This window comes from Podarcis liolepis (genome assembly GCF_965112155.1).
Source record: "Podarcis liolepis genome assembly, chromosome: Z".
Classification (NCBI taxonomy): Eukaryota; Metazoa; Chordata; class Lepidosauria; order Squamata; family Lacertidae; genus Podarcis; species Podarcis liolepis.
In genome coordinates this window covers 22,793,390-22,820,536 of record NC_139570.1, presented here as the reverse complement: position 1 = coordinate 22,820,536, position 27,147 = coordinate 22,793,390, and the positions used below count along the sequence as shown (strand labels likewise).

The window sequence follows — 27,147 nt, the reverse complement described above, 5'->3', positions numbered from 1 at the left end:
AAAAAGAGAGAGAAAAACAAACAAACAAACAAACAAATAAAAGTACATTCTCTTGAATTGCTTTGGTATCAAAGCATTCTGAATACCCAAAGTCTTTGGACCGAGCATGAGGTTTTGTTATCTTCAGATGCAACACTCTAAAATAACATGACAGAACTGATCACGGTTCCCCTGACGGTTATGAAAACAGTATAATTGAATGAAATTTTCTTAGGCTGGCAAGCCCACTTATGTAAGAGATGCTGAAGACATTGGCTGCAGTGCTTTTAAAAAGAAGCACATGTCAGAGAGTGCACAAACAACAGGGAATGGCCATGCGCTCTTGAGCTAATAGGTTCCATGTGCTTATCATTAGGCTACGGGAGAGTTGGAAGGGACAAAGCTGACCAACTAGAAGACCATGATTGCAATCCTGTGCATGTCTACTCAGGAGCAATTCCTAGAGGTCAATGGGGCTTTATCACAGGTAAGACCTATGCTCATCTACCCCTAGAAGGAAGTCCCATCTAAGCCACTGAACAGGGTCACTGTGCAGTGGAGACTCGCTCATTGGGGGAAATGGCGTGTTTGCCCCATCAAGCTCAGTCTGCCCTCAGCCAGCCCCTACCTGTCTATCCTCTACTTATGGTCAGTCCAGGGGGTGGCCCTGGCTGTCAGCCTCTTCCTTAAGCTCATTGATGCCTTTGAAGAACTTGGGAAAGGAGACAGGAGCAAAATGAGATTGAGTTGGCTCTGTCTGATATTGGCTCTGTCTCCGTTGACCTTGGTTTCTGCTCTGAAAGTCCTAATGGGCAACAGCCTCCACAAGCCATATCCATATACTCCTCATTGGATTATTTTGGGGTGTTCCCCCCAATAAATAGATATGCCTTTGGGAAAGTTTGGGAATCGCTCAAACAGTCTGATACCATCTTCTTGTTTCTTGGTGACTCATTTGGTTCCAGTTCTGTTGGCACTTATCACCTGACTTTGCTGTTAGATAGAGTGCTATAAACCATAAGGATTACTGCTATTGGTCACGCCAATAGTAATAATTAGACCAAATGGCACACTAGTCCAGCATCCTGTTTGCTACAGTAGTCAAACAGATAGATGCCTTTGTGAAGTCCACAAGTAGGGCACAAGAGCAATAGCCTTGCTCTTTCTGTGGCCCCCCAGCAACTGGCAATTCAGAGGAACTAGCAATTCAAAGGAAAATGGTTCCATTCCAGTCTCTGGTCCAAAAGATTGTTATGGATCACAAGCCAGGCAGGAGGTATGCAAGCGTAGCCTATATATATATAGGGTCCCAGCCACACAGAAACATGAATGCAATTATATTGGATAACAGAAAACATTTTACGGAATTGCTGGAGCTGAGCAGCTCACTCTTTAAAACAGAAAACAGCCCCCCAGAGGTTTTCATATAGATGAAACTCTTCCAGGAATGCAGCTGCATGTTTGGCTACCCACTTCTAACTAAACATTTGTGTTTCCACTCTCCTACAAGAGGATTCTTAGGGATATTGTGAAGATATACATCCCTGCGTTTAAAGAGATAATTTATGGCCCCTCAACAGCTGCAACAGATTTGGACTGTCCAAGGGTAGTAAATCTAGAAATATTTAGAACAAGATGCAAAATATTGCTTCTGTCAACTAAGGCCTTTTCCCTGATAATAGCTTTGGTTTAGTTAATAAAATAAAATAAAAAACACCAGAAGATAAAATGGAGCAACTTTCCTACCACCTCAGACACTCCTGCATAATTTTTACATTACAGCTACTTCACATGGTTAATTAGTCAGTCTTTGGTTTGCTTCACATTAAAATCAGCCAACAGGTAAGCAGAATTATTCCATTTTGTCCTTGATAGGAACTGTTTGAAAACCAGAAACACAGGAAACACCCTAAGGCCAAAACATAACCATGTGAGTAGAAATTTGTGAATGCACCATGTTGGTTTAGTTACTCAACTTCAGCCTCTGGTTGATCTGGAAACAAACACTGCAATGCTGTACATGCCGATTCAGAAATAAGTCTCAAAAATTCACGAATAATTTTTCATTACTTGTGAAACACATGCATACCTCTTGAGGCTCATTGAATAGCTTAGGGCAGTAAATTATGGTTTGCTGTAGGTCTTGGTAGTCATCTTTCTGAGCTGAGGTCTATTGCATTTTGTAGGGTTCTTTTCTCTTTGAGGAAGATTGAATGGGATTGCAGCATGACATTTCCATGGAGCTGAGGAGGATGAAATGGAATAGTTGGTGTCTAGAGTGCAGGTAGCAGAAAACTCAGGATGGATATGACCAAGCACAGGTTAGTGCCCATTTTAGGGCCTACTCTGTGATGGTGGCAAAAATAAGCAGCTTATTTCTCCACCACCATTGTATTTGTCAGTGTTGGCAACAAGATCAAATAAGTGCTCTACATCACCGTTTCTCAACCATGGGTGATATGACCCACTGCCCCCCCCAATATTCTAAGGGGGCCACAGGTGAAAATTGCGTTAATGGGGGGCCATGGCACGAGACTAGGGAACGCTGCCTCAAACAAAATGGTAACTGTCAGCAACCAGCTATTATTGCTATGCACCAGATTTGGCTGAATACCGAATCTTGAATGGAATCAGGCCAAATAATGTCAACCTGGGATTTAGCCATGTCAGGTTGAGGCAGCCCTGGATTGGGCTGGGTTCACCTGGAAATATCTGACATTGTCAAAGTGGGGGCAGAAGGAGACATTCAGGTATCCTATGTATGTCCCTTTTCCCTCCTCAACCACATGCTAATCAGAGTTGTAAATGCACATCTCCCCTCCCCCTCCAAATAACACGTTTAATTGTGCAAGGTTCCCAGATTGGTTCAGAGCCCAGATCAGAGTCGGGTTAGCACCAAATTATTCTGGATCAGGTCAGAAAGAGCCATGAACTGGTTCAGGGGGCTTGTGCTTTCCTCTAATTGTTACTGAGGGGAATTATGGACTGCTTAAGTTACACACACACACTTATGAACGACTACAAATGGAGTAATTGGGGGGGGGAATCCCATTCCTACCCATTCATTAATGAACATGATACCACTTATTTAGTTCAATTTTCCTGTTGTTATGAAACAAATGAAGCTCATTGAAGGATCTGAACAGCCTAGAGTTGTGCCTTGCTGTAGTTCTTCCTGACCTGAAGCCTACTGCACTGCATTGTTGTGTTTTTTCTTCTTCTATTGGGGCATCAGCCAAGTCCAAAGGGATGAATAAAGGAAAGAACAGATGAATTAAGGAATGAATGATTGGTCCAATGAGCCCTAAGAAATGGCTTGTTTTGTGGCTTGTGGTCTTTGCCAATCTGCTTGTGTTCCACAGCAGGGAATGGATGGTTCCCCTCTCCAGGCATTTTGTGACAGCAAGCATGCTTTTCAATAGTCTTGGGAGATATCAAATATTACTTTCTGTATTTTAAAATTAGCAACAGATGACATGGTGCTATGTTTGTTCCAGTGTTTACATTGAGTTTTACTCTCCAGTTTTTGTATTTGTTTTTAAAAGAATGATAGTGAAAATATGTGAGCTATTCTACAGTTGTAAACGTATTGTATACCCATTTTTGTTATCATTATCAGACTGTCAACGACCCTTGTTTTCCAACAGGCTTCCAATTCTGCAAGGTACACCAAGTTAACCATCTGCTAAATTTATGTGAATTCAGGGACTTACAGTTACAATAAGAAATACTAATGGGAATCTAATGAATGGATTGTGTGAGTATCTGCAACATCAGAGGATGCATGGTCAGTTTAATTCTGACCATATTTACCAAGGAGTAAGTTGCTTTTATCTCTACTTAAATAATTCTGCTTGAGGGTGACTCCACACTAGGGATGGACGAATCTGTCAGTCTCTTGTTTTTCCAGTCTCAGATTTTGTCCGCCCTATTTCTATATGTTGTTGTTGTCATCCCCATGAAAATGTGTGCACCTAATTCATGTGCATTTCTCCAAAGGCATGCATTTTTGCCTGGTATATGCATGTTTGCAAGTTATTTTCCCTCTAACAATGCATTTATAGATGTTATTTTCACTAATGCAGGTTTTTGCTTGTATGCAATTTTTACGAATATACATATTTTTGTACACTTTTTTTGACAGGACAACTGCATTGTAAAATTTGGAGAGGTGCAGATTTTTAAGGACAGGTGGTGTTTTATTTTGTCTGTTGGTTTGGGAAGTGCAGATTTGATAAGTGTTGCCTAGCCCCCTCATCTATTTTGTAAGATTTCAACAGGACACCAAAAGCAGGGCCAAGACATTTTGCCGCCTCTTGGCAAGGGACAAGATGGTGCTCACCCCATTCCACTTATAGAAGCAGACCAGTTGAATTGTACTTCTAACACTGGTGATAGAATAGTATTTTCCACTGTAAAATACAGGCTTGCTTAGGATGCACAGGGCAGGCCAGTCTGCATACATAGCTGAGTCCTTCCGTAGAGTGGGACTCAGAAGAAAGATTGTCTGTCACCATTGTCCCAAACACTGTCCAGCAACTACAAGCTCATCTTGCCTATTAGTAGAGCTGGCCCTGAGGTACATATACTTCTCAGACTTACATTTGCAGCCTTCAGGCTAGAAATGTCCTCTTTTTCTTCCTTCTCTGAAAGTGGATTCTCATCGGGCTAAATAAGCTGGGATGTTTCTGCACTTTTATATAAGATCTCAGAACATGCTCACAGGCCTTTCTTACCCATTGAGGCTAGTGGTGCAGGGCACCGGGGTGCCATGTTCTGGAGGGCGCCAGGTGAGAGTCTGGGGAACACCGAACAAGTGCACTGAGTGAGCAAGGGTGCGTATGCAGCTCCGCCGAGTGTTGGCTCGGGTTTTTCCTTTTTAGCCTGCAGGTGCTGAATTCTGTGGGGTGCCAGAAGGCTAAAAGGGAAAAACCCGAACCGACGCTTGGCAGGAGCAGCGCACACACCCTAGCTCACACGGCACAGGCCCGCTCACTCAGTGTGCTGCCTGCCGTGGCCACCGTGGCACAAAGCAGCCAGCTGAGCCAGGAGGAGCCACATCCAGCCTCTTCCTCTTTCCCGTCGGAGGAGTCGCCCTCCAGCCTCTGCCCACCTCCTCCAGCCCCCCAAAAAGGTCAACTCTGGGAAAGGGGGTGGGGAACTGGAGGGGCACTCTTTGCACCACGGCGCTGGATATGCTTAAGACGGCCCTGTCTGCTCATTTAAGCCTTGGTGTGGGGATCTGGGTGGGGGAAGGCAGGAAATGTGCATGTTTTGGGTTTGTGTGCAAGGGAGATCTTCCTGCCCTGTTGGCATTTCTCATGGAGTGATTCAGACGTGTAGCCCTGGACACACATTTCCTTAGGAGTAAGTGTCACTTAAAGGGACTTACTTCTAAGTATTTATGCAAAGAATTTCACTTCCAATTAAAGAAAGGTAGGCTTGTCCAATTTTTTATTTTTTAAAAGCTCAGAACCAAATCCTTCTGATCTATTACAAATGTTGTTGACTTGCAGCTCTTCTGTGGGGTGGGTTGGGGAGATATCTTAAATGCTGTCAGTTGTGAAATGTCCTGCCTAGTTCTCACTGGGCTAATGGGGGCCTGTTGACATTGGGTATTTATACAGATGTGTGGCCAAACAGGACTCAGTGGAGTCTCAGTTCTGAATATAGCAACCTCCACCTGGAAATCCCTGTGCACCCAAAATAAACTCTGTTCAGGAAGAACCTCCCATGTGTATTTCAGAAGGAAAGAACCATAGAAGCTACATCACCGACTGCAAAGCCGACTGAGGGCTCATTAGTGTGGCATGGCAGAAGAAGATTCATGTTGTCACTATTTAGGTAGACAGAAACAGCAGTTACTCAGCCTCTAGTATCCTTGGAAAAATACTTTGTAGGACTGAGCTGAAATTTCTCAGAAAAGAGTTTTCTGTCAAATTTCTGAACAACTTCTTTTTCAAACCCTTCCTAAGCTGCCTTTTGTTTTGGAGGCAGGGCAGGGAATAAATCAGATTTATTTATTTATTTATTTTAAAAAAACTGTTGAAGAATTTCAGTCCTCTGGGGGAATATTTCTCTCAGAGGAGTGGCCCTCCTCCTTTAAAGGGGGTTTTGGAGTTTGGGGAAACTGTCCAGGGAAGGGATTGGGGCACACTGTGAGGAGACCAGGAAGTGATGGGTGAGGTGTAACTGGCAAAGGGTTTAGTTAGGTGCAAAAGGAGGATGTGCTGGCCTGGTATGGGGGCAAGGCAGTCGGCAAAAGGGCTGGTCAACAGAGGGTGGGTGGGCAGGTGGGGCTGGCAAGTGAAGCAAGCAGGGCCATCACCCCCTAGTAATTAAAACAGACATGCAAAGCATCTCACCATAGTAGGAAAGACTGAGACCAGGTGACCAGATCTGCTGTCCAGCTGCTAAATGTTGGCAGGCAATACCAAGACCTCCCTGGTCTCAGCAGAAATGACTGGCAGAATCCGAGACCAGGGAAAGGAGATGGCGGAAGAAGATTGGAAGAAATTTAAGAACTATCTTAAGAAACATTGTAAAATTAATGAGTGTTAGAATGATGCAGTTTTATAAATTAAATGGATTACAGCTGTAAAGATTAAGTTAAAAGAAAAGAAAGGTTAATAATTATATAAAAGTAAGGGTGAGGATTTGCTGAACTGAATATTTGAAATTGGAATGCAGAAAGGGAAGGTATGAGGAGGTCGGGGAAGTAAGTTTTAAGAAAATAAGGATTTGAAATTATGCTTGTTTTTTCTTGTATGTGTGTCTGTTTGAATTGTTGTGTTTGTTTATATAATTTGTGAAAATTTAATAAATATTTTATAAAAAAGACCTCCCTGGTCTCCCCTCTTTCAGTTCTTTATCTTTAGGCAGGATTTGGACCAGGCCAACTTTCAAATACAGGACTCCTTCAAATAGAGGACTGGCCTCCGACAGTCCTTTGAATTGGAGGGATGTCCTTTGTAAAATAGGACGCATGGCCACCCTGGATGTTTTGCATGTGAATGACCCCAAGTCTAGTCCTGTACTGTTTTTAACACTTGATTGGGAGCCGCCCAGAGTGGCTGGGGAAACTCAGCCAGATGGGCGGGGTATAAATAATGTTGTTGTTGTTGTTGTTGTTGTTGTTGTTGTTGTTGTTGTTATATTTCAAGTTCAAAAGGATCAGGTATTGGCTGGTGTGTGGCTAAGTCTTTGGTGGAAGAGCTGCTGCTTGTAAGAGCCAGCAACGGTGTGTTGGATGGACCATTATATTTCAACCTTCTCTAAAGGAACTTGCTATGCTCACCTGTAGTCTGTAAAACCTAAGTAAAAACCTAAGTAGAAAGGAGTGAGGTTGACCTTCAAATTGGGTGCCTTCTCCATTGATCTGTTAAACATAGTAAGCCTCTGAATACCAATTGCTGGGAATCACATGTATGGAAAGTGCTGTGGCTGCTGTGAGGGTAGGATGCTGGACTAGGTGGGACTTAGACCTGATCCAGCAGGACCCTTCCCGTGTTCTTATAACATTAGACCAATTCATGGAGGGTAAGGCTATCAATATCTGTTGGTTACAATATCTGTTGGTTACAATACCTCCATTGTGGGAGGTAATATGCCTCCGAATGCCAGTTGAATCACAAGTGATGAGAGTGCTCAGGTCATGTTTTCAGGTTTCCCACGGGCATCTGCTTGGCCACTGTGAAAACAGGATGGTGGGTTAGATGGATCATTGGCTTGATTCAGCATGGCTCTTCTGACATTCATATAACCCATGCTGCCACAATTTCCTGATATAACAGTTTGGCTTGTGTATGGCCAACACCTTTTCCTATTGGAGCAGACTGCTACATGTCCCAGCAAAGGCCTCAATTTGGCCAGAGCTCTCTTATTTAGCATACAAAGGATACTGGTTCCTCCAGCCTCATTGATGCACAGGCCTCCTGTTTATCTTGCTTTCTCTGTTCCTCTGTAGGTCTTGGATACTTCCCAGGTCTTTTTTGGATGAATGAGATGGCAGGCAGCATGTGTTTCCCCCAAGGTTCTGGATGAGTCTGTAGTGGTTTAGTAATTTGACAGTAAGATCTTTTCCTCCCTCTGCCCTTGCTGCTAATTTCACCTCATTGTATGCGAAGCTCTCTGCCAACCGTCTGCAGCTGTAATTTTGATATTTTACTAGAGAAAACACTTAACATTCTTTGGTGTAGGGTTTATGGAAAATCCTTGTCTTGGGTTATAAACAGCCCTAATGTTTCCCAGCTGTTGTTCTTCCATATCTCCAAACTCCCAGTGTTGACTACTCACTAGTGTATATTCACCTCCAGGGAAGCCTTGGGCAGCACACACCATCAGTCAGGAATCTAGGCAAGAACTTTGATTCATTCTCTCTGTCTCTCCCTGAAACAACAGCAAAGAACAGCAATAGGAAACTCCTGATTCCATCTGGATACAACTAAGTTCAGTGCCACCCAGCGACTAAGCTGTAAAATGACACTACTCTCTCTCACACACCAAACACAACTGGTGGATAAGCAAAGGCACAGGAAGACCAATATGTGCTTTTCCCCTTAGTATAAAAGGGGTTCAAAAATTCATGTGTGGGTGCAGCCAGACGTGAAATCATTTTAGCTGTAAGCTCACTTTGCAAATGAGCTCACCATATTTTGGTCAGATGTTCTGGTGTTCTTCTCCAGACAGAGAGCTCCTGTTGGCTGCATTAGCTGGCTCTGCACAGCACTGATTGGCTGGGAACCAACAAGGTCACTAACCCCACTTCCCTCTCCTCTCCAAAACAGTTTCTCAACACACACACAAAAACTGGTTCTGAATTTTTTTTTTTTTTAAGAGAGAGGGCATTAATGTAGATAATAATGCTTGAAAGCTTTTGAAAGACAGACACCACACTTGATGAATATAGAGAGGAGTGTTGTAGGCTATTAAATGCATGGTCAAACTACTGGCTGGTAATCTGTCTAACAGATTGCAAAAGTGGAAATTGCAAAAAACTAAGTTTGGGCAGCAAAGGAGAAAAAAAATTACAGAATTGCCCCAGTTTGTATATATGCCTGTGTGCACCCTCTGTCTACATTAAACATTTAAGCCAGTTTCAGACTTGTCTAATTTATGGTTGAAATTGAGGAGTACTACCAGGGCAGGAATTTGGGGGAGTCATCCAGAGCCCCACTCAGCAAAAGAGTAGACTTACCAAGTAATACTTATTACCACCCAAAGAACTCCCATTGTAAAGCCATTCTGTACAGAGTTAAAATTACACAACTGCACCTCTGCTCTAACTAAGGATGACGTCACACATTAGGTAGGTGGATATATACTGTACCCATCTCATCCCACACTTCTACCCAGAGACTCTTGTGACGGGTGAATTCATGCTTCTTCTCCATAGATAAAGGATTTTAAGTACAGGATCTCAGATTCCCTGGTCAGGAACCATGACATCACTGGAACTTTATACAACAGCCTTGTGTTAACAGGAGTCATTGCGGTAGTTTCCACAGGGGAAAAGTTATGTGCATGTGTGGGTCCAAACCAAACAATTCAAAAGGGAAAAGGAGACTAAGAAACCCTCTATTGCTTCTTCTCTATAATGTCGCAATCACCCTTATCATAAACTGTAAAGGAAATCCAGGAAGACAGAGTCACCAACAGGAACAAGGTAGAGTTAACATCTCCCTGCCCAGGAACACAGCAGCGGGTTAAACAAGGCAATAATTTCTTAATTACCAAAGAGGAAACATCAATAAACACTGGCAACCAGCAGCTGGAAAACCTATGCCCAGGAAAACAAATATAACCACGGGTTTTGATTGTGAACATTCACAGCAGAGGTTACTTATTTTGGCAGGCACAGATTTAAGCCTTACAACTAGCAACTCTTTTAGCTGGTGCCTAAGCAGAACCATGTGTCCCCTTGAAAACAAGGAGAAATTTAAACCCAACCCCACTTGTGGAAAAGAGGGGGGTAAGGGAGCTGGGGCTAACAGCTGAGGCTAAGGGCAGAACTTGACACTTCATAGAAGCACATGTAAGGAAAGCCATGGGAAAAACAGGTCTGGTGAGGGGGCAGTTTTTGTGGAGAAATGGCAGAAGTGCTTCAATCAGGGAGAGAGGGGCCACATGTGGCCCTCCAAAACTTTTTATCTGGCCATCAGGATTCTTCCCCTGACCACATTCCCTTCCCAGCCATGCATCCTCTCCCTAAGCCATAACATTCCCCAGCCCTGCAATGCACCCCCTTTGAGGGTGGCTGGAATGTGGCCTTTGTTGTACAGTTACTGACTCACATTTGCATGCATGAAAGAGTTGATCTGAGTTCATGCTGCAAGTGTGGCTGCAAGTGTGGCTCAGCAGCTTCTGCTCTCCGCTTCTCAGTTTTCTCTCTTTATGCTTACTGGAAGAAGTGAAAAAGGAGCCATGTGCCTTGGCTCCCAACTCAGCAAATGCCGCAAGTAAACTGAGTCTCCCTAAAATGAGCTGTTAAAGCCTGCATCTTTGCCAACTTGCAAATTGCACTATCCTTTTTGTAAGAAAACCAAGTACTTTCCTTTTTTGAGTTGTTTGTAACCTTTCTCATCTTTATTTTATTCCCATCCAATGGAGACTTATTTGGTGTAACTCTGTGAGTAAAATATTCACCTATCTACAAAGCTAAGTGTCTGTGATTTATTCTAGCCAAGGTGTTTTTGTGGGGAATGTTTGCTTAAAGGTGGATGAGGCCAGATGTAAAATCTAACCAGGTTTTAATGTGTGTGGAGCAATCACCATGGTACTTAGCTCTGTTACTAGAGAGTAGGATCTCTCTTCCAAACCCTTTCCCCAACAGTCTTGAATTCTAATAATGGCTCTTGCTTGCCTGGAAGGAGGATAGGGAGGGATGTGTGAGCATGCATAGAAACTGTACTACTGTACAAAGGTAAACTTTACACTCATTGCTCCATCAACTTTTTTCTCTGGCTCTGCCTGCCACTTGTATGTAGCCCCATGAAGCTTACCCATAAGGGCAGGAAAAAGCCCTCCCTCCAGTGCTTTAATACTTACTCCATTTATCATCTCTTTGCTCCAAACTGCCTCCCTCAATATGGTTTGCCTCCACAAAAACAGTAGGTGTGTGTGTTACTCTTGGAAACATGCTTTAATGTGAAATCCTTATGTTCAGATACAGGAGCATGGCCGACCCCCACCACAGCTTTTCAACAGATGTCAATAATTTCTATTTTTATACTTTTCTTCCTCTTGATGTGTCCTCTTTATAGTGGATCTCTGTACTCTATAATGGAAAGAAATAGAAAAGTTAATTTAAAATACTGAAAATACATTTGAAATAATATTCACCTGTAAAGATCCCAAAGTACATATCCTCTTCTATTTGTACCCAGTGTAGTCTTTTTTGTATTTTGTTGGAAGGTTTGATTGTGTTCATCTATTTTTATTCTGTTTTCTTCTGTGTAAGAAATGTAATAAGATTAAAATGATAAAAAGGTAATACCTGAATTTTCTGAAGGTCAATCTGCAAATTGTAATGCTCACTTATTTGTTATCACGCAAGGTCTGAGGCAACTGAGAGATGACCAGGAGAGGTGAGAAACTTGAGAAAGGGAAAATCAGAAACTGAAATTAACAGATTCATCCAGCCACATTCTCTGCCATCACCTACAATTTTGACAGAGATGGGGAGGGAAGCAGCGGGTTAAGGGAAGGGGTTGCTTAACTCCTTTCACTCCTTTTTCTCCGCTCCTAAGTCCTCTGTTTCACCAATCTGAAACAGGGCTTCAAACAGGGGTACAGGTAAAGGTAAAGGGACCCCTGACAATTAAGTGCAGTCACGAATGACTCAGGGGTTGCGGCGCTCATCTCGCTTTACAGGCCGAGGGAGCCGGCGTTTGTCTGCTCCGCAGACAGTTTTCCTGGGTCACGTGGCCCGCATGACTAAGCTGCTTCTGGAGCAACAGAACACCGACACCAGAGCAGCACACGGAAACGCCGTTTACCTTCCCACCAGAGCGGTACCTATTAATCTACTTGCACTTTTTGGTGTGCTTTTGAACTACAGCTTTTTCAAACCTTTGGGTGTGAGGAAGCTTCTAGGGGGTATTTCGGCATGGAGGAATGGAGACTGCTGTTGCAATTGGTTTGGAAGTCCTTCTGTGTGCTCATGAGGATGGCGTGAGAAGTGGATTGGCAACAGGCTCTCCATGAATATTTGAAAAAGGAGCAAGAGCACCAAAGGAGATGTTTCTGTATGGAGAAGGAGAAAAGGAGGGGGGAGGATAGCTGGCTAATATTGCAGTCCAATTCCTTAGTCACATGTTTGTTCCAGAAAACATTCACTTGGATCAAATAACATTTTTAGGAGGGTTTTCTTGTTCTTTTCCAATTGTGTTACTTCTCTCAGAACTCTTTCACACAAAAAACCCACTGCTTTAAATCCTGCTGTTGTCACCGAAAACGCAGCATCTGCTCATAAAGGGGCAGTAGTGTGGCTTAAACTCTTCAATGTGCTAATCACTCGTTTGAATATAAGCCCTGGAACCCCATTGCAAGCAAAATTGAAAACTCGGAAAAGGAGTTTAAGGGAAAAGGAACCTAAACTATGCACCAAAATTCTGTCTTGAGAAAAACTTCATTCCAAAGCCTGTCTTTAGATGTCAGTTTGCAAAAATGTGCTTGATTTGCATAATTTATTCTGCTTGTCCTACTTAGGAGGAGTGGCAAGGAGTTGAAGTGCACTCCCTGACCACTTCCCCCCAATGGTTTCAAAGAAGAGTAATATAGTCTTTGAAAATGGCAATTCTACTTCTGATTACAGTGTTTCTGACTTAACAAAACAATGTATTTATGGGAAATAAAAGGTCACATAATAATAAAAATGTATCAAAGGATTTAAATAATATACATGCTTTGCAATCTTCCTCTGAGTAGCACTAGAGCACCCAAATATAATTTAGAGGGCAATAAATATTTGGAACATTAAAATGTTACCTACATTGACTGCTATAGGCACATACTGGACTCGTAAACTACAACTAATCCAGAATGCAGTAGCTAGACTGGTGACTGGGAGCGGCCCCCAGAACCATATAACACTGGTCTTAAAGGATCTACATTGGCTCCCAGTACATTTCTGAACACAATTAAATGTGTTGGTGCTGACCTTTAAAGCCCTAAACAGCCTCGGCCCTGAAGGAGCATCTTCACCCGCATTGTTCAACCCAGACACTGAGGTCCAGCTCTGGGGTGGTGGCGCTTCTGACAGTTCCCTTACCGTGAGAAGTAAAGTTACAGGGAACCAGGCAGAAGGTCTTCTTGGAAGTGAAAAGCCTGGCATTTCCATGCGCTCTGGCACTTGTCACAGTGTCCTGTTGTGCCAGAAGTGGTTTTGTCATGCTGGTCACATGTCCTGCAAAGCTGTTTGTGAACAAACACTGGCTCCCTCACCCTGAAGCAAGGTGAGTGCTGCACCACATGGTCAAGTTTGACTGGACTTAACCATCCTGGGGGTCCTTTACCTTTACCTTCATAAATTATCATTATCATCATCATCATCATCATCAACATCATCATCATCTTCTATTTGGAACAGTTTTACTTGTTTTCTCATTGGAATGGCTTTATTATAACTGGATATTCTATTGCTGTAATCTGCCCTGGGACCTTATGGTGAAAGGCAGGTAAGAAATCTTATAAATAAATAAGCAAGCAAGCAAGCAAGCTGCCATATAAAGAATCAATCCATTTAGATCAGCATTATCTATACTGACTCACACTGGATCTTCAGCCCAACCCTATGTTTGGTGCTTTGGAAGCACTTAGCACAGGACTTGCAAATCAACTTCGCACAGCACTTCCCAACCACCTGCAAACCAGCTAGTTCCTGGGCACTTGGGGAGCACAGCACACCTTGAAAGGGGCCATCACCTGACATCATTCTGATGTGCATTGTCCAGCTAACCTGTCAAAGTTGGCCTATGGGGGTGAGGTGAGAGAAGGAATGGGTCCGCTGGGCCAAAAAAGGTTCCTAACCTCAGGATTACAGGGAAGAGCTTCCAGTCAGGTAGGCTACCTTCCAAGCAGTATGTTAGTTGCAATATCTCTTAACTTCTTTTATTTAAAGAAAGCACTGTGCAAATCAGTTTACAACTGGCACTCAGATATGAATAAGCTGTGAAGTTCCCAATTTGCAATTGTGTCTTTCTAACTGTAGTCTTGGCATTTTCGCTTTCCCCTCCTTGTGTAATGACCTAATGCATGATGAATGGATTATTGGATGAGTAGTGAATCTCCCTCACATTTTGTACTGAGAGTTAGGAATTTGCAGAAAATAGTTTCAACCTTAGATGGCAAATAAGAAACAGAAAACTCAGGCCAAACAATTTGATTTATCTGATGGGGCCAGTGTCAGCACCTCATATCCTTGAGCAGCTTCCTGTCGTATGACTCTGTTAAGGTTCCTCGTGGATTAAAAGGAGACTCCAACTATATTAGGAATTGAAAGTAAAGATTGATGCTAAAGATGTTCCAAAACACACTGAATTGCAATAAATCTTCTTGGCTAGCATTTTGTAGCACATTTTCTCCTTTTTACATGATTTCTGAGCCTGTTTCCAAGGTCCTTGTCCTCATATCAAAGTGGACAGTTGCAACCACCAAATAAAGTTCTGTGGGGATTTGGTAACCATTTGTGTGCTGAAATCTGTCCTTACATTTGCCCCCTCCACAAAAATTCATTCCACTGCAAGAGCAGAATCTGTTTTTCTGCCTCATTTATTTATTTAGATGATATATGCATTACTTAATTGCAATGGTCTACAAATTGCTGCAGAAATGTGGGGAACTGATTTTAAGCTCGGAAAAACGAGGAATGGACGTGGCAGAAATTGGCAGTTACTCCCATCCTTTTTTCCAAGGGATGATCCTTGCAATAGATTGTGTTGCTAAACCAAAGTAGTATTTACATATAATAGTGTGGGACACAGAGGTAGAAATGCAAATAAGAAAAAAAATATTGAAAAGGTTTTTTGGGGAGGATCCTAGAACTACTTAGTATTCTACGGGGGAAAGAGGCAGTATTTATCAAATAAATACACATTCTAAACTGATCAATGTTTGTAAATACGATTTCATAAATTCCAAGTCTTGCTCAGAAATAAAAGAGGTGGTTTTGAATAGGCTTGGACATTCTGTAGCCTGTAATGTTTTCTATGGAACAAGTTACTGGCTTAAGTTTTTCCATTGTTTCGTTTCCTATTAATTGTTCAGCTGCTTGGTGTAATTATCTAATAACCGTCAGGAATCTGGCATCACGATGACAGAGTTTGTTCCAATTTCACCTTGTAATTGGCTACTTAATTCAAAGTAAGGGGCATGCTAGTTCATGAAATTCAAGATACTGTCATATTGCAGTCAAATCAGTTTTTGGTTTCTCCCCCCCCCATTTTTTTCTTTTCACTTTCTTACATTTCCATTCCCCCCCTCTTTTTTGTACTTTTTTACTCCTCTTTGTCTTGACATGGAGGCACTGGAACCTTCAGAATTATGACTCTTTTCATAATTATACTGGCTTCATTCTCTTCCTAGAAACTGTAGCCCTGTGGATAGGTGCAGCCAGTAAGTAGCGAAGGCAAGTATCTGAGCAGTCAGGACTGGTTCCAACATTGTTGGCCTTTACAGCATACATTGCCCTATAGATGCACTCATGAAAGTAGTAGTAGAATAAGCTGCAAGGGTGTTGTTGTTGTTGTTTAGTCGTTTAGTTGTTTCCTACTCTTTGTGACCCCATGGACCAGAGCACGCCAGGCACTCCTGTCTACTGCTGCCTCCCGCAGTTTGGTCAGACTCATGTTTGTAGCTTCGAGAACACTGTCCAACCATCTCGTCCTCTGTCGTCCCCTTCTCCTTCTGCCATCCATCTTTCCCAACATCAGGGTCTTTTCCAGGGAGTCTTCTCTTCTCATGAGGTGGCCAAAGTATTGGAGCCTCAGCTTCATTACCTGTCCTTCCAGTGAGCACTAATTTCCTTAAGAATGGATGCATTTGATCTTCTTGCAGTTCATGGGACTCTCAAGAGTCTCCTCCAGCACCATAATTCAAAAGCATCATTTATTCGGCGATCAGCCTTCTTGATGGTCCAGCTCTCACTTCCATACATCACTACTGGGAAAACCATGGCTTTAACTATACGGACCTTCTGCAAGGGTGTATGCAGATGCAAATGAGCCACTCAGTTCCATACACAGCAAGACAACTTTGTGGCGAAGGCAGCAAGGTCAGCAGTGGAACAAGCTGATCAGGCACCTGGGGCAGTGCTTGTGCCCTGCGCCACCCACCCACCGGGGCACCATGAGGCCTCCGGAGTCTGCCTGCCTCCTCCCACTCAGCCACCCTACAGCTGAGGGGGAGGTGGTGGGAGGACCGTTTGGGGCCAGTATGGCACTTAAGCCTGCAGGCACTTAAGCCCCCGCATCACTCCCAGGAGAGATGCGTGGCTTGGGCGTGCTGCAGGCCCGCAGTGAGTGCCGCCCACAATTTTGTCACACCTCACCCCAGTGGGGACACCCGGGGCAGACTGCACCTACCGCACCCTGCTTGCTACGCTCCTGAGCAAGGTGCCTTCAGTTTCTGGATGCCAGACATCAGAAATAGAAAGTTTAAAACACTGAAAGAAGCCTATCTGAAAACAAAACAATCACTGCAGCAAAGGCCGTTTTGATTTATTTCTTCAGTTTTTTAGCATGTTTCTCAGATTTCTGATAATGCACACAGAGTTTTTTGGTGACAAAGCAATAAAATGCCAAGATGCTGGATGGAAAAATGCCGAAATTAGCAGCAGCAGTGACCCAGTCGAGTGAGTAGATGCAATTCTTTGTCCATGCAATATGTGTTGCTGTCTCATCTCCTTAGCTTTCTGAACAGAAGGGTTAGATGACCCCAGCAGGCAGGACAGAATCCAGAAACACTTGCAAAAGGTGATGGGACAGAGCTTTGTCCTGAACCTCCTGGCCATTGGTACATGATGGCCAAATATCAGTCCCCGCTCATGCTCTGATTCATCCCTCAACATGTTTCAGAACACATAATTATCCTGTTTACATTAAAAGGCGGAACAAACTAGCTACAGCAGATGCTTTAAAAAACAACAACACATTTTTTGTTGCTGAAAGTATGCAAGAGAGGTTTCTGTTGTGAAACTTACTCTCCCCCACCCCGTGAAATTTCTTTGCTTCCCTGCCTCCACACACTTAAACCTGAAATAGTGTTCCTGAACTGGATGGTTATGCTTGCATGTACTAATGCCCCAGGCTTCCCAGTTTATTGTGGTTTATTTGAAGGAGCAGCATGCTGAGTCATGCTGCCCATTCGCCCCTGCTTAGCTCCTCCCTTGGGATGAGCAAGTTAAACAGACCAGGAAACCTTGGCTTCCCATTATGTCTGAGCTGGAGATTTCAGCTTGTGAGGGAGCACCAGATCTAGGAACACAGGAAGTTGCTATATACCAGGTCATCTACGTCAGAATTGTTGATACTGACTCTCCAGGGTTTTAGGCAGGGGAAATTCCCAGCTCCAGCTGAAGATGCTGGGTATTGAATCTGGGACCTTTTCCATGCAAAACAAGTCCTGTACTGTTCAGCTATGGCCCTTTCCAACTACGGATCCCTAATTTGGGCATAATCACATTATGTGAAGAGAAAAGTGGGAGTAATCATAATGAACCATTATAAAACAGGTAAGCCCAGCTTACCATTATGTGCAAACTCAGCCATTGTGTAGTACCTGCAAGTTAGCTAGAAATATAGGACTGTATACAACATTCTGTCTGCTAGCAAAAGGGAGAGCTTTAAATGATGTATTTACAGAGGAATCCAGTGCAACAATTGTGCTTGTGGAAAGTCGTTGAGCAACAAATTGTGCTCTCTATTGTGCAGCAATGGTACCAGCAACCTGCTTATGCATTCTTTTAAGCAACAACATTGTCCTGGCTCAAAACATTTCACCAGCAGAACGAGTACACAGCTAAGTGGCTCTAACTTAGCACTACATAGGATGCAACCCATAGATATTAGCCTGAGTATGGACATTGTTATGAGGTGGCTCAGACCCCCTGTCTTTTTGTGCTGGACCCCAGATCTCCTGCCCCCTCCCTTTTAAGAACTTTTTTAAAAAATTGCATATAGGGTGACTAAGCTCACTGCAAACTATAGTCCTGTTTAGATCCCAGTCTCTGATTATCTTAATTTGCCCAGAGACAGCTATACTTATAAATTAGCACATACGGGTCTTATGCAAATGTGGGTATGGGGCAGTGCCCCATACACTCCTGCGCTCCTGAGAAATAATTACAAGTAGAATGAAGCAAGGGTATGGGGAAGATTCCTTCTCCTCTGAAATGGTGCCCCTGAAAATGAAGACCAAATCATCTGTGAATCGTGCCTGCATTAAATTGAATTGTGAAGCAAGGATCCAGTTGCATTTTCAACAATGGGCAATCTCTCTCAAAATCTCTCTTGTCCTATGTGCTGGGTAACCATCTGAAATCAATACACCTCGAGATTATTCACGGAGCTTATAAGAGACAACAGAGATTGGCCCATATAATACATGATGCAGGGCAATCATATTCATTGCCAGAGAAGAATTTGTGTCCGCTTGTGGGAAGTGCAGCACACAGTGTCTACTTTGTTGATGAATACCATTCTATTATATCTTGTATTATAAACAAAGATTTCTGGAATCTGCCTATACAATATTACTCTTGAGGATGGAGAGCCCTTGGGGAGCCACTGTGATCCTCATTATTAGACAGCCATCGTTCATATTATGGGGGTCATGTTCCCTGCTTTGGATTAGCAATTACTCTCTGGAACATATGGCCAATTACTTTGTCTAGCATCTTTTAGCTTACAGTGGTACCTCGGGTTAATAACTTAATTCGTTCTGGAGGTCCGTTCTTAACCTGAAACTGTTCTTAACCTGAAGCACCACTTTAGCTAATGGGGCCTCCTGCTGCCACTGCACCGCCTCTGCATGATTTCTGTTCTCATCCTGAAGTAAAGTTCTTAACCCAAGGTACTATTTCTGGGTTAGCGGAGTCTGTAACCTGAAGCATCTGTAACCCGAGGTACCACTGTACTCATGTACTCACTACTTCCTGGGACGGGGGCAGCGGGGGATTATTTCAACTAAGAAGATACCTTGTCACAAAAAACTTTTTGAGTCCTTGCTCCTTGTTTCCCAAATGTGTTTATTTATCTTTGTCTTATTTACCATAGAACTGCATTCTACCAAGCATCAATTTTAACCTCATTCACTTCATTCTGCATGCCACACTAGTGAGGTCTCCCCCACTCCTTCTTCCACTACACCAGGGTCAGAAAAACAAGTTTTTGTTTCCCAGAATTGTGTGCTTTGTTTTTTAATTGCCACCTATATTATTGTAGCCTTTTCATATGCTAGAGTAATTTCTTGAAAAGGTCAACCTGTAGACCCATTTTGCATTTTCATATATAGTTAACATGTTCTATATTATGTTAAGATAATTTCCCTAAGTTTCATTATCTAGCAACAATTTTTCAAAGTGGTATTTTATAATTGCATAAAACAACTAGAAAAGTGACATGCAAGATGTATCAGAATTTCTCTATTTTTTTTTCTGGAGTTCCATTAAGAGACATTTCCAAGAAAATAAAGAATAAGTTAGTGATCCTTTATTGCATTGATAGTTTTGCTTTTCCATTTGTTGAACTGGCAAAAAAAAAAAAAAAATCAGGAAGGAAGAAGAAGAAGAGGAGTTTGGATTTGATATCCCACTTTATCACTACCCTAGGGAGTCTCAAAGCAGCTCACAATCTCCATTTCCCCTTCCTCCCCCACAACAAACACTCTGTGAGGTGAGTGGAGCTGAGAGACTTCAAAGAAGTGTGACTAGCCCAAGGTCACCCAGCAGCTGCATGTGGAGGAGCAGAGACGCAAACCCCGTTCCCCAGATTACGAGACTACAGCTCTTAACCACTTCACCACACTGATTCTCTCAGTGGAAGGAACAAAATCAGATGAGCTTAGTACAATAAAAACTTGGTTGAGCACTTTCCATTGGTCACAACCAGAGCTTTTTTTCAGCTGGAACTCGCTGGAACTCTGTTCCAGCACCTCTCAAGTGGGCGCCATTGCCATTATAAGAGAACAAGGGAGGCGTTCATGGTGAGTTCCAGCCCCTCTTTTTCTACAAAAAAATAGCCCTGGTCACAACACACTTTTTTCCCACCTCAGCAAAGGAAAAGGAAAATTTAAATGTTTTATATCTATTCTCTTATTTGAGGTTCTTAGTATTTTTAAAAAATAACAAAATTGTAACTGAAATGTGTTTAACATGCAACATTTCTTGTGACCAATGTAATGCCACAATGGTGCAACTCACATAGCATAAATTGGTTGTCCTAAACCTCTTTTTGGGACTGTTGTATTTTCTTCCCTGATAATTTAATAATTATTAGGGGAGCAATCCTATGCACAAGAAACTGGCATAAAGCAAGCCAGTGTAAATTAAGAGTCAAGTTACACCAGATCCAAACTCTGTTCAGAAGTGAGGCTACTGCTGCTGCTCTGCCTTAGCCTGACAGGGGGGAAACAAGCCTTAAATAGATGTTCTGCGCTAGGTTGCCAGGTTACATGAGTGAGCTCATGACCTGCCTCTCTGGCCCTAACCCTGCAAGACCTCCAGAATACCCTCAGAAAACCATCCAGGAGGAGCAAGTTATGCCAACATATTTTTGGCTAAGCCAGGCTCTTAACGGGCCAGTTCTGGATTGTGGCGATGCACGTGTGCACAGTCGCACACATATTGCATAAGTGTAAAATGGTTGCTGCCTGTATTCACCCATTCCTACCCACACAGCTGTAGTTTGCTATCCTTCAAAAAGACCCCACCATGGAGCTCATCCTTTCCCCCCAATTTTTTTAATTAGTTTTCCAATTTTATAATAAACACAAAAGAAAAACATTACAATATTAAATAGACAAACAAACAAACATATATCCTAACTGTTAAAATCCCAGTTTAAATATCATTGTTAAGTGACTTCCCCAAATCCCCCCCCAATGTTTCCATAATAGCAGTTTTCCAATATCCACTTTCAAATACAATTAACTTATTCCATTAACATCTTTCTTTTGTTTCATATTGTTCTCAATCCATAATGTTATACAATTCAACCTATTTTACTCCTAGGCCAATTTGGTACCATGGAGCTCATCCTGTTTGGCCTCAGGGAAAAGTCTAAATTATTTCTTGTCATAGCCCCCCAACTTTCCTTCCAGGCTTTGTAAATATAACACAAGAGAGGGGACTACGGTTGCCTTTTTCTTCCACCCCAAGCCAGCTCCCATTTGCTCGTGTTTCCCTGCCTTAAAAGGAACAGAATGCCATCCAGGATGTTATCTCATTTAGCAGGATATATTAGTAAGCTCAGCAAAAATAAGTAGACACTGGCTTGCTTTGAAATCTCTTCTGAATTGTGTGTGTCTTTTGTAAACAGGCTTCCTTCTCCTCTGCAAAGAACAATGGACAACATTTGAGCATCTCCTAGGTGAATGGAGGACAATGTGTACACAAGCATACCACAACAGAACCAGTGCCGAGTGTTAGGATCAAGCTACTAGCTTACTTGCCAAGGTTAACAGCAACTCTCAAGCACAGCTTTGCAGGAAAATACCTGCTCTGTTTATCCAAAGAATGGGGCCTCTTTATCATAACCATGGTATGCGCTACACAGACTTGTTCAAGGATGATTTCTGAAAAGCATGTTATCTTTTTTATATTAAAAAACCCTCTGCATGGGAAAGGATATCACTGCACGTTACAATGCAAACACGTGCGATAGAACTCTTAGTTATATCTCTTGTTCATTTAAAATTATTCCTGAAATTTTATTTTGAATAATTAGACATGCATGAAAAAGCCTACAACATGTAAGTATATTTATCATATTAAAAACTATTACACACACACACACACACACACACACACACACACCCCTTAGTATCTTTGTATCTGACATTGCTTGTGCATTCTGAGAAATGAAAGTTTTGTTCTATTTTTGAAATAAGTGGCTAAAATCAATTTTGAAAGCTCCAGCCCACTATGCTTGATTCAAAAAGCAACACAACTGTACTACTACTACTACCACTACTACTATTTATTAAATTTGTATGCTGTATCCAAACATAGTCTTATGAACCATCGTGCAAAATTTGGTTAGTGGTATCTGGAGAGGTATCCAAATAAAGAGCAAAAAGTCAAATTTCCCAAATTTCCACATATATTTCCAAAATATATTTCAAAAATATATAGTACTTTGTGTTCCTTCAGTTTTATACAAATACATTTTATGAGAAATCTGCAACAAATCACTTTAAACAAATAAATATTTAAAATCTTTTCTAAAACCTATACAGTAATAGATATCATTTGTATTAATGATGTATTGTCTTAGCAGCTATAATGTGTCAATCTCAAATCAAATCTTTTCCTCATATTACCATTCTTTTTTCAGTCTTCTGTCTCTAGGGCCAACCCAAGACATTTTGGCACCGGAGGTGAACTACAAAGTGGGACCTCCTTACCTGAAGGGGAAAGTGAAGACCTACATGGGGATCTTCTGCCCCTGTGGATCTTGTTGACTGAAGTAGTCGCCTCACCTTGCCTCAAGGGTGGGCCGGCCCTGACCGTCTCCTCTAAGTGTATTAGCTCTGTAAGTTTTGCCATCTTCACAGCAAGCAGCAGGTAGGGGGTTTGCTGTTTGACCTTTCTCTGCTGTCGCCCTCACACTCATTCTTTCCACCAAATGTCTTAGGGCCATGGGTCCACATCCATTTGTCACAGAAACACAGCATCTAAGGTCTGGAGTTCAGGGGGTTCAGAGGGTTGCAGCAAAGGAGAGAACCTTTTTGGTGGTACCCCCCACAATCTGTGGAATGCTTTCTTCAGTGAAGTCCACCTGGCAGCAACATTAACTTATTTCTGATCACAGACACTTGACAGCTTATGACAAGCTTCGTGAGTCATGCACAGCTTTTGGGCCCAGATCCAGGATGAAAGACTTTGACAGAAGAGAAGGAGGAATAAGAAGGGGAGGCCAGAACACTGAAGCAGAGTAAGGCAGATGGAGGTTCTCCCCCAAACCTGGCAGGCTTCAGTGCAATTGTTGTCCCCACTGCCCACCCCTGCTATGGGGGAAGAGAGCATTGTTGGAGTCTGAGAAGGGAGGTGATCTGCTGCTTGGGGTGACTGAACAGGATTTGTAGGGAGAGATAGGGTTAGGGTTAAATAGCTCTCTCCCAAGACAAGACAATGCCTTCAACAAAGGGAAGAGACACCCTTTCCTCTCAATGTAGAATATTTTCAGGTGAGATGTTCCCACAAGGCTTGGGATTCTCATGAGTGAAGCTTGGTGGTATGCAAGGGAATTTGCTAGAACAACTTTGCAGCTCTGCTGCAGTCTTGTCCCTGATCCCAGACCCTCCAAGTGTTCCATATTTTCCAGGAACAGTTGTGGAATTGCAGAAGCTGTCCCAGTTTCTTATTTGATCCCAGAATGTCTCACTTTTCCTTAGGACAACACTAATTTCATAGGAGAAATGTTGGAAAGTAACATTGGCCTGGGGAGAGCATTCCATTAAAGACCTGTTCCTATGTTGCCACCCTCTGCTCCTCCCTTTGAGTGAACACACAAAGAACATCACCAATGATGGTCTGGGTTGGTTCATGTGAGGAGAGGTGATCCTTGAATTATTGGGGTCCTGAGCCGCAAATAGCTCTATAGGCTTTATATTATGCCTTCTTGGCTCTTGATTTTCATGTAAGTTGCTTAGAGACTTTCCTGGATCAAATCTGAAACTGGGATGGCTTCTCTAAATCAGGGACATCCCTGGAAAATAGGGACACTTGGAGGGTCTGTAAGCTGCAGTGATTCTGCTGCCAGGGTGCCAGTTGTGAATAGGTGCCCCTCATCACTGCCCACTTCTGACACTTAGGGCAGAGGTAAGCAACGTAGTGCCTTGCAGATTTTGTTGGACTGGAGCTTATGGTAGTTAACAGCTGAGCAATATCTGTAGCGGCAGGCTCCTGCGGCTGGGTCCCCCCCCCCCCATTTAATGGGCAATTCAAATGGTGTGCCTTCATAGCATCTTGTGATCAATTATGTTGGGCCGCGCTTACCTGGGTCTCCCCAATATTTTATTCAAGTTGGCAACCCTTGTAGGGCAGTGTGTTAGCTACCCCAACCTAGACTGTAGCATTGGCAGGGGAGAGTAGCAAGTACCAGTATCTGATTTGAGGTCACCTGATGTAGTCAACTTGTTGAAGCTAAGCAGGTCCAGGTTTGCTCAGTTCCTGGGTGTACATCACCTTGAGTTCCATGATGGATGATGAAGGGTAACATATAAAAGTACCAAATCAGCTAATAAATAGGGGTTAGTTCAGTATTTGTTATGACCCGTCCTTTCATCTCACTGGTTCCAGGGCAGGATACCATCTTTGCCAATTCCAATACGAACTGACCTGATAACACCTCCCAGACTAATGTGAGATTCAGGAAGTTGCTTGCTAACCACTGGGGTTTTTCACTTCTCCGAATGTGGCAATGCAGTTCTTGGCTTTAAAAAAAGTATTAAAATACTTTCAAAATTGAATTAAAATACATTTTAAAAATTCAGATGTTAAGAGAAAATACCTTGTTAAATATATATTTCCATGCAAATTTTTGTGCAGATTTTTAAAATATTTATATATATATCACTGATCAGCATGGAAACGGCTTATGAGTGAAAGCATGCAAAAATGGCACTGATTGGAAATAAATAGTTCTATTCATTCCTAATAATCAAAATGGAAAAGGCAAAGCACTTCTCCTGTTTAGTGCTGCTTAGATTGCTGGCTTGAACCAAGTGCGTGGGATCCTAGTCTAAGCACTTTTTCTGTATTGCTATTTCGCAGGCTGTTTCTTCCACGCAACTACGTGCTTGCTCTTATCTTTGGTTTGCTTGATCTGCAGCATCACAGAGTGCAGCTTGGAACATAGCTTGAATGCTAGCTTTGAAGCAAAAATCTTCATTCTCCTTTGCCAGGCTTTTGAATGTACAAGACTACAAGGTTGTTCTGACCTAAGCCAGGTTCTTACAATCTAAACTTCAGGCGCAACCCAAGATATTTTGCTGTCTGAGATAAATGACCAGATGGTGCCTTTGCTGGTGGCAAGGAATAGGAGAATTACTGAATGCCAAGATCCAAATTTGGGGGAAGTACTCTTTGGTGAGAGAATCCCAGCAGAGATTTGAAATCACAAATTATGCAGCAAAGTACAGTGGTACCTCAGGTTACAGACGCTTCAGGTTACAGACTCCGCTAACCCAGAAACAGTACCTCGGGTTAAGAACTTTAATTCAGGACAAGAACAGAAATCGTGCTGCAGTGGCGCAGTGGCAGCGGGAGGCCCCATTGGCTAAAAGTGGTACCTCAGGTTAAGAACAGTTTCAGGTTAAGAACGGACCTCCAGAAAGAATTAAGTTTTTAACCCGAGGTACCACTGTAAAAATGTTGGGGACGCAGGTGGCGCTGTGGGTTAAACCACAGAGACTAGGACTTGCCGATCAGAAGGTCAGCGGTTTGAATCCCCATGACGGGGTGAGCTCCCGTTTCTCGGTCCCTGCTCCTGCCAACCTAGCAGTTCAAAAGCACATCAAAGTGTAAGTAGACAAAGAGGTACCACTCTGGCAGGAAGGTAAACGCCATTTCCGTGTGCTGCTCTGGTTTGCCAGAAGCAGCTTAGTCATGCTGGCCACATGACCCAGAAGCTATACACCGGCTCCCTCGGCCAATAAAGCAAGATGAGTGCCGCAACCCCAGAGTCGGCCATGACTGGACCTAATGGTCAGAGGTCCCTTTACCTTTACCACTGTAAAGGAAATACAGTGGTACCTCAGGTTACTTAATTCGTTCTGGAGGTCTGTTCTTAACCTGGGTTAGCAGAGTCTGTAACCTGAAGCGTCTGTAACCCAAGGTACCACTGTATAGGATGTTAGGCCTTTAAAATATGCCCTTGTGGGTTTCACAACTTCTGTCTTCCCTTAAGATAGAAAGAGACCACATGAATATAATTTATTAAAAAAAATATTCTAAACAATTAAATTCATTAGCAGGATTGATTTAAAACTTGTATTTAAAATTTTGAAATAAGGAATATTTAAGGATTTATTAAAAATTGGAATTCCAAAGGAGATGCAGGGGGTGGGGAATTATAACATAAGGACCCACAAAAGGGGGGTGTCAAACAATACATGTATTGTTTTCTGATTGATGCTTGATTATCATCTTCCAAAGCGACTACTCTATTCCCAACCTAAGAACGGAAAGTGAAATACTGGTGGGCAACAAGAAATTTAAAGATGCTCTCAAGGCACATCTTTTAAAAAATGTAGTATAAGCACTGATAACTCGGAAACAACTGGAGGAAGGCACGTTTGGCAAGCCCTCACTGTGATCAACTCCCGCCCAGAGGAGGCCATCCTCTCATGCCCTTCGCCGGATCTCCCACCCACCTCGCCCTCTTTTTCTGCTTTGACGAGTTACGACCTTGCTATGGACTAATCATCAGTCGCCATATTGTTGGGACCAGGCAGGAATTTTTCCACTTGGCAAATTGGCACCATCCATTTGGTTTTCGCCTACATTGTAGCAATCATCACAACTTTTGTGAGGTTAGGCATTGGGTAAGCTTTTGTTTGGATGGAGGGGAGGTTGTAGTCTTCGCCTGCCCCTCCTCAGTAAGGGTATCCTGTTAAAGGGACCCGGGGGTGTGGATTCTGTCCGATGCCTGGATATGGGCTAGGGCCATGCCACTACCCCAACGGGAACCCCTCGGGATGCTCCTATTTGATGGAAGTCTTAGGGCTCCCCCTATTGGTGGCTTAGCCATAGTTGGACTCCCAGCAGCTGGGAGGGGGTTGAGATATAGTCTGGCTTCACCCAGTGCCTAAGCCAAACTGCTCATATCTGTAACCAATAAAGTGGCCTATTTGAACTCATAAATCAAAAATTTGCTTGTTCGTCTGTTTTATTTATCCATTAGGGGACTGCAGGTCACGGGGCCTTGGCACACAACACTTCGTACTGGG

The 27,147-nt window shown here is 42.9% G+C and overlaps 1 long non-coding RNA gene across 2 annotated transcripts; it reads left to right on the top strand.

The window, feature by feature from the left end:
• Positions 1-347: 347 nt before the first annotated feature.
• Positions 348-25,368, top strand: LOC310698105. Of its 2 annotated transcripts, XR_014521311.1 has the most exons (5): positions 348-466; positions 3,627-3,798; positions 21,513-21,734; positions 22,530-22,727; positions 24,971-25,368. It is a non-coding gene; the product is annotated as an uncharacterized lncRNA (long non-coding RNA). The 2 variants fall into 2 exon arrangements; XR_014521312.1 differs by lacking the exon at positions 24,971-25,368 and having other exon boundaries at positions 22,530-23,063.
• Positions 25,369-27,147: the final 1,779 nt, after the last annotated feature.